Below are 8,843 nucleotides of genomic sequence, written 5' to 3' on the forward strand. Positions count from 1 at the left end.
TTGGTTGTCCATATCCTGAATGAGGAGTTGTGTTACTTTGTGAGCTGGGTCTAGAACCACTGGGTGGATAGTATCTGGATCTAGCAGTTCACTGCGGCGGAGTCGACCTCCGACTCGGATAAGTTGGAATACAGGGTCATATTCAGGTGCAAGGGTGATCAAACGGCTAGATGATTGTACTGGTCTGCCCATTGCTAGACAGTCAAAGTCTTCAGGGAAGCTATCTTGTTGAGATTTTCTTAGGAGATCTGTTTCTGCCAACTTGTAGTCATCAGCTGTTGGGTTTCCCTGTTTCCCAGCCACCCCATGGCGTAAGAGTACAGCTGCTTCAATTAAATCTTTAAAACTGTTGTACTGATTTGGATCTGGGAATGAGTGATCTTCAGCGACACTTACATGATTGCAGCAGATAGATTTCCTCAGTTCACAACTATCAATGTTACCTTGGCCTGGGGTAATGGGCCAGTGGTCCTGTGGCTGCCAGAGGAATGTTGGTCCTTGTCTCCACCGATTATCTGTTGCTAATTCTACCAAAGTTTTTCCACGGGTGATGTCGTCTGCTGGATTATTAGTAGAATCAACATAACGCCAGGTGTAATCACTGGTTAGTTCCTGAATCTCAGAAACTCGTGTGCCCACAAAAACCTTAAAGCGACAGGAGTCAGACTGTAGCCATGTTAGGACTGTGGTGGAGTCAGTCCAGAGGAAACAGGAACAAATGTCTAATGTAAGCTCTCTATTAACAAGAGAAGCTAACTGTGCACCTGTAAGGGCCGCACACAGTTCTAACCTAGGCATGGATAGCTGTCGCTTAGGGGCCACTCTTGATCTAGCAGAGAGAAATGACACTTCAGCACCTCCCTCTGGGTTTTCTGTTCGTAGATATGCAACAGAACCATAAGCCTTTTCCGAGGCATCGCAGAACACATGGATTTGTCGAGTGCAGTCAGGAACATCCATCTTTGGACTTGCATAGCAGCGGGTTAAGTTGATCTGGGACAGGTGTTGCAATTCCCCCTGCCAAGAGTGCCAAGTTCGAAGGAGATCTTCTGGCAGTACCGGATCATCCCATTCTCTGTGTTTTGCCCAAAGATGCTGAATGAGGATTTTGGCCCTAGTTGTGTAGGGAACAATGAACCCGAGAGGATCATATTGACTTACTACCACTTTGTATATGTTCCTCATTGTTGGTTTCGGGCAGTCTAGCAGACGGCACTTATACTTTAGAGTGTCTGAATTGCACAGCCAACGTAGCCCTAGTGCAAATTCTTGAGGAGCTTCCCCAGTCTGATTGAGCCAAAGCTCACTGCTCTCTGACCTGGCTTCCTTTGGTAAATGACAAATGACCTCAGGAATGTTGCTTGCCCATTGCCGTAATTCGAATCCACCTGTAGCTAACAGGTCTCTTAATGAATCCACAAGCAATTTGGCTTCATCCAACGAAGAAAGGCTCTGTAGACAGTTGTCTACGTAGAAGGATCTTTCAATAGAGTCTCGTACCTGGTCTCCTGGTTGACTGTGGTCGAATACATGCCTCTGCAAAGCGTATGTAGCACAGCACGGACTACATGTTGTCCCGAATGGGAGCACTTGCCACTCATAGATATCGGGTTGTTTCTCTCGGTCTAAATTGCGCCATAAGAAACGGAGGAGTGGCTTGTCTTCTGGCAGCAATCTCACTTGGTGAAACATGCCCTTTATGTCGCTACTGATAGCGACAGAGTGCTCCCTGAATCTCAGCAGTACACCAAGTAAAGAAGACCCCAAATTGGGTCCAGGCAGGAGTAGATCATTTAGGGTTTGTCCTTTGTAGGAGAATGAGCAGTTAAAGACAACTCTGTTCTTCCCCGTTGTGACTCACCATATGATGAGGGATGAACCAAGATTCATCAGTCTCACTCAGTATCTGCTCTTGTACCTTGACTGCATAGCCAGCTTGTTCTAGCTTCCTAATTTCGTCATTATAAGCTTCTGCCTTATGAGGGTCTCTCATCAAGCGATTCTCTGTGCTGCGGAGGTTGGCCATTACCGCTTCCTTTGTGGCTTGTAGTTTTGGCATGTGCTTTACCCTGAGAAGAGGAGTGGCATAGCGCTGGATCCCATTGATGTCAATCCGTTTGGACTTTGCCTCTAACAGGTTAACTGCATCCTGATTTTGCTTAGATCTAGTGATAAGCTTCTCATTCCTGTAAGGCAATACATCCAGTTGCCAAAGTTGCTGCACATTTTTGAACAGTTCATTGGAGGGAGACATAATGGAAATGTTCAGGCACTGTTGAGTCTGAAGCTGATAATGGACAAGCTTGGCAGGACCCTGGATTGTCCAACCCAACCTCGTTCTCACTGCTGCTGGTCCACCCGAAGGACCCAAGAGCACTGGCGCAATTGGCGTGATTAAATGAGGATAGTCAGAGCCAATTAGCAAGAGTGGATGAGCTTTGTCAAGGGCAGGAATGGGCAGCCCTCTGAGATGGCTGTACTTGCTTTGTAGAACTTTAATAGGGTAAGTATGTTCTGCCAATCCTAGCTGATCTGCTGTGAAAGCTCTGTTGATCTTAAAGACCTTCTGAGGCTGACAAGCAGGAGATATTGAGAAGGAAACTGTATTACCTTGTATGACCTTCATGTCCTGTCGAACTGTTCTCAGTACCAGATTCTCTGTCTTCCCTTGAAGATTCAGTTTCTGAGCAGCAGCCTGAAGGAGAATTGTTCTCTCTGAGCCATCATCTAGAATGGCGAAGGTCTCTAGCACATGCTTTCCATTACGTAAAATCACTTTGATGACTTTCAGCAGTACCTTACTGCAGCCTGCTTGCCTATCCAAGTAGAGAACCTCACTGGTGGGATTCGAAAGAGGAGGGGTTTCTCTAATTGGTCTATCATTGAGCTCGTGGAGTGCCTCAAGATGCCTGCCATTACAGATTTTGCAGATTGTTTTCAGACGACACTGTGCTGCTTGGTGGGTGCGACCACAACGCCAACATTTTTTATTTGTTTTTACCCAGTAACACTTCTGTTCTTTAGTAAGCTGACTAAAGTTCTGGCACTGATTCAAGTAATGTTGGGTGTTGGAGCAATAGGGACAGTATGCCTTTACCTTGTCTTGAGGTCTAGAAGCACTTGGACCAGACCCTTCTGTAGGTGGATTGGTGGTGGAAGGGCCCGAGCTGTGAAATATGGAAAATGTCTTACTAGACTTGACGTCCTTACGTCTGTCCATCCTTTGATCAAGGCGTTCCCTTCTTTCTCCAATAAACTCAAAACCACTTTCTTGAATTGTCAGTTCGTATTCCAGCCACTCTGCAAAGTTCAGAAGTGTGGGGATGCGGACTCCCAGGGGATACATGTACCTCTTGAAATCAGCTCGCAGGTCCTGAGGTAACTTGGATAGTAACCTAGTAACATGTGAGCCACACTGGAGTTCAACATTTCCACTTTGACCAAGTTGATCTAGCATGCCCACGAGAGCTCTGACCTTAAGTGCGAACTTCTTAAATCCAGTTGTATCATGACTGCGGATACTTGAGCCTTCCATGAGGTCAGCAATATGGCGTAGAGCTAACTGGTGGGGCTGTCCATACTGTTCTGCCAGGGAAGCCATGGTGTCTGAATAAGGTCTCTTTGAATTTGTGTAAGAGTCTGCTATCAGAAGGGCATCCTCGAATTTGAGATGATCTAAGAGGATCTGATATTTAAATCTCTCTGTGGCATCTTCAGGCAGAATATTATCCAGGGAGATCTTCAATCTTGCAAACTCTCGTGGGTCCCCTTTGGTGAAATCTGGAATTGTGGGCTTAGGACCTCGATATAATTTCTCTCGCTGAGGGTTGTGGAAGTCCTCAGCAGTCTCCTTGTGATACTGCATACTGACATGAGGAGGTATGGGGGGATACTTGGATTGTCTATCAATGTCATGTGACCTCTGCACATCAGATGCCACTGAAGAACCATCATCTGGTTCAAAGTACTCAGGCGTCGCTGGACACGAAGGTGGGTGTGATGTCCTGCCTAGTCTACGCAAACATGCTGTTAATTCCTCCACTAAGTCTGGGATGGCTGCTGTTGGAGGTGGAGGTAGTGGTTTATTCACTGGAGTTCGAGGAAGTGGGACATCATCAGCTACTGGTGGAGGTGGGGGTGGCCAATCCTCCTCTTTGTCTGGTATAGGGGCTCTACTAACATCCCATGTCGATTTACTGTGAGGCTGAATTTTATAACTATCAGTTGGTTGCTCTGAGTATGGCAGGTTGGCACGAGGTAGCCGCCATGGTTGCGAAGGGGCTTTATCGTGTGATGTTGGCACTGACCTATGGTGCAATGGAACCACAGTATCACCTCTCATATCTCGTTGCATGTCTAAAACTGTAGACTGTAGTTTCTGATTCTCCATCTTGAGCTGTTGAATAGCCTCCAATATCTCTGAGGATACATCCCCTGATACACTGTGGTGAGGTACAGGTGTGCTCTTATACATCTGTTCCACCTGGCCAGAATGGGTCAACGGCCTCTGCCTGAGTCCAGTCGAAGTGTCGAAGTGTGTGATGAGTGAGGGGGGTCATCTCGGCTACCCTCTCAATACGATAAGGCTCCTGTTCCTCTGTGGTGAAAGGTGTAGTTTGAACAACAGGTGAAGATTCATTATAGTGCGGGAGAGAAACATCATAATCTTTCAACCAGGCTGGTGGTCGCACTTGTCGTTTAGGACGCACATCAGCAGGCCTTCCTTCTCTACTCCTTTGGTCAGAAGACATTTTTATCAATTCCACAGCAATTGCAATCCGGCTCGAAGGACCATATGTTTTGAGATATTTATTTGGGGCTGGTTAGTAAAGGTTTGCAATCACTATGGCACATCCGGTTAGAATGCAATGACTCTGATGTTTCTTCTTTAATTTTTATTCTCCACTGTAGATGGGTATGTGTGGTTCTGAAAGGATACACACAATAATGGTAAATAAAAGGTACACAATAATAAGTATAACAACAATAAAAATTTACAACAATATTATATAGTTACAAAAGGCATTAAATAGGATTAACTATATTCAATGTATAATTACAATAAATCAACATTATGTACAGACTGCTCTGAGCGGGACTCGAACCCGCGGCCGTAACATTATTAGCGCCATTCCGGCGGTCTTATGTAAACAAATGACGGTGCAATTTTAGAACGTTAATCTTGAGGCATTTATAGGTACGCATGCAAATAAGCATATAATCCACATAACGGGTCTGATAAACATATAAACAGCTGTCATGAACTATCATAATTACATTAATTCACACAAAGGAATGGCAATTGCTGAATCTTTGTACACACGCATACAGTATTCCCATTAATATCTGAAGTCTGTGATTAAATTCAACCGCAACAATACACAAATGTATTAATAACAAAGATAAGAACATTTAAACTTACTTCTAGCTGCACGCACACACTTGAAATAAACTTTTGGAGAACACTCATTAGCTCCGCACTAAACTTTCTGATGCAACACACTTCTATATCCTTTGGCGGAACTGCTAAAGCTGTACTGATTCGTAGTTTCAACTGTCAATTAAAAAGCCCACCAATAGCATTCACTGTCCATTGTTTGTTATCACAGTCCTTTACAACACCTCTCAAGGCAGGCGTTGCAGATTTGCAACAGTAAAGTAACTAAAAACCTTATTACTCCAGATACATATTTTATGTATCTGGAGTACTAAAAACTTTACTAAAGGTTACTAAAGTTACTAAAACTTAATTTGAGCCTGAGAGGGTTAAAACACTCATACATTATCTTAAAGCACCCTCCATTAAAAGCCAAACAATAACTTTTTGAGGAGCTCTTCTTTCTTTGTTGCTTCCATGTGAATTCCTGATGCAGTGTGGCTGGTCAGTGCATCTAGTCTGTAGCAAGTACTGGGTTGTTTTACCTATACACCTGTCTTGTGTTTTTGCCATAAAACACAGGACATGCCATATTCATCATGGCGAAGCCAAGGATATGTTTTCAGCCACTCTGTGTCAAAACCACTGGTTCGATGTTTAGTGTTAGTAAAAAACAAAAAAATTGTTTAAATTTCACTTACAGCCAAACCTACAATCAAAGGCTTTCATGACATATCATATTATATACAGGTCCTTCTCAAAAAATTAGCATATTGTGTTAAAGTTCATTATTTTCCATAATGTAATGATAAAAATTAAACTTTTATATATTTTAGATTCATTGCACTACAACTGAAATATTTCAGGTCTTTTATTGTTTTAATACTGATGATTTTGGCATACAGCTCATGAAAACCCAAAATTCCCATCTAAAAAAATTAGCATATTTCATCTGACCAATAAAAGAAAAATTTTGTAATAAAAAAAAAGTCAACCTTCAAATAATTATGTTCAGCTATGCACTCAATACTTGGTCGGGAATCCTTTTGCAGAAATGACTGCTTCATTGCGGCGTGGCATGGAGGCAATCAGCCTGTGGCACTGCTGAGGTGTTATGGAGGCCCAGGATGCTTCGATAGCGGCCTTAAGCTCATCCAGGGTGTTGGGTCTCGCGTCTCTCAACTTTCTCTTCACAATATCCCACAGATTCTCTATGGGGTTCAGGTCAGGAGAGTTTGCAGGCCAATTGAGCACAGTAATACCATGGTCAGTAATTCATTTACCAGTGGTTTTGGCACTGTGAGCAGGTGCCAGGTCATGCTGAAAAACGAAATCTTCATCTCAAAGCTTTTCAGCAGATGGAAGCATGAAGTGCTCCAAAATCTCATGATAACTAGCTGCATTGACCCTGCCCTTGATAAAACACAGTGGACCAACACCAGCAGCTGACATGGCACCCCAGACCATCACTGACTGTGGGTACTTGACAGTGGACTTCAGGCATTTTGGCATTTCCTTCTCCCCAGTCTTCCTCCAGACTCTGTCACCATGATTTCTGAATGACTCATCCGAAAAAAGTACTTTGGACCACTGAACAACAGTCCAGTGCTGCTTCTCTGTAGCCCAGGTCAGGCGCTTCTGCCGCTGTTTCTGGTTCAAAAGTGGCTTGACCTGGGAATGCGGCACCTGTAGCCCATTTCATGCACACGCCTGTGCACGGTGGCTCTGGATGTTTCTGCTCCAGACTCAGTCCACAATCTTCCTCAGGGTCCAGTCACCTCTTCTCGTTGTGCAGCGTTTTTTGCCACACTTTTTCCTTCCCACAGACTTCCCACTGAGGTGCCTTGATACAGCACTCTGGGAACAGCCTATTCGTCCAGAAATTTCTTTCTGTGTCTTACCCTCTCACTTCAGGGTGTCAATGATGGCCTTCTGGACAGCAGTCAGGTCGGCAGTCTTACCCATGATTGCGGTTTTGAGTAATGAACCAGGCTGGGAGTTTTTAAAAGCCTCAGGAATCTTTTGCAGGTGTTTAGAGTTAATTAGTTGATTCAGATGATTAGGTTAATAGCTCGTTTAGAGAACCTTTTCATGATATGCACATTTTTTGAGATAGGAATTTTGGGTTTTCATGAACTGTATGCCAAAATCATCAGTATTAAAACAATAAAAGACCTGAAATATTTCAGTTGGTGTGCAATGAATCTAAAATATATGTAAGTTTACTTTTTTATCATTACATTATGGAAAATAATGAACTTTATCACAATATACACATTTTTTGAGAAGGACCTGTATAAACTCTTACCTTGATGTTTGTTTCTTTTGTTCCTCATTGTTAATATTTGGTTCATTCTTTTTATTTTATGTATTTATTTATTTTATTTTATTTTGGGGGGGGGCATCATTTTCTTCCAGATAGTGGCTGAGAATTATTCAATTTTAAACCTCTTCCAAATGATATGTAAACTATGCAATTATCAGACACAGTTATACAATTTTGGTCATCATTAGGGAAGTCGTGGCCTAGTGGTTAGAGAGTTTGACACCTAATCCTAGGGTTGTGTGTTCACTGCTGTGTGTGTGTGCACTTTGGTTGGGTTAAATGCAGAGCAGGAATTCTGAGTATGGGTCACCATACTTGGCTGTATGTCACTTTCACTTCATATTCCCATGGATTATACTTGGATAATTTACTTTAATAATTTATAGTTTGATTAATAAAAATCTACAGCACCATCTGCCCTTCACAGTGAAAACCGGGATTCGTCCATGAAGAAAACACCTCTCCAAAGTGCCAGATGCCATCGAATGTCAGCATTTCCCCCCTCAAGTTAGTTACGACGACAAATTGCAGTCAGGTCAAGACCCCGATTAGGATGACAAACATGCAGATGAGCTTCCCTGAGGCGGTTTCTGACAGTTTGTGCAGAAATTCTTTGGTTATGCAAACCTATTGTTGCAGCAGCTGTCTAGGTGACTGGTCTCAGACGATCTTGGAGGTGAAGAAGCTGGATGTGGAGGTCCTGGGCTGGTGTGGTTACACTTGGTGGGCGGCAGTGAGGCTGGTTGAATGTACTGCCAAATTCTCTGAAACACCTTTGGAAACAGCTTAGGGTAGAGAAATTAACATTCAATTCACGGGCAACAGTTCTGGTGGACATTCCTGCAGTCAGCATGCCAATTGACTCCCTCAAAACTTGTGACATCTGTTGCATTGTGCTGTGTGATCAAACTGCACATTTTAGAGTGGCCTTTTATTGTGGAGAGCCTAGGGCACACATGTGCAATAATGATGCTATCTAATCAGCATCTTGATATGCCTCACCTGTGAGGTGGATGGATTATCAATGGAGAAGTGCTCACTAACACAGATTTAGACAGATTTGTGAACAACATTTGAGAGAAATAGGCCTCTTTTGTACATAGAAGAAGTGTTAAACCTGTGACTTTAGCTCATAAAAAA

At 43.3% G+C, this 8,843-nt stretch overlaps 1 protein-coding gene across 6 annotated transcripts in view; it reads left to right on the forward strand.

Moving 5' to 3' along the window:
- LOC127952149 (zinc finger protein 271) overlaps window positions 1–8,843 on the forward strand; it is a 223,445-nt gene that overhangs the window by 74,601 nt on the left and 140,001 nt on the right. The window lies entirely within an intron of this gene.

Source organism: Carassius gibelio, chromosome B3 (assembly GCF_023724105.1).
Source record: "Carassius gibelio isolate Cgi1373 ecotype wild population from Czech Republic chromosome B3, carGib1.2-hapl.c, whole genome shotgun sequence".
Classification (NCBI taxonomy): Eukaryota; Metazoa; Chordata; class Actinopteri; order Cypriniformes; family Cyprinidae; genus Carassius; species Carassius gibelio.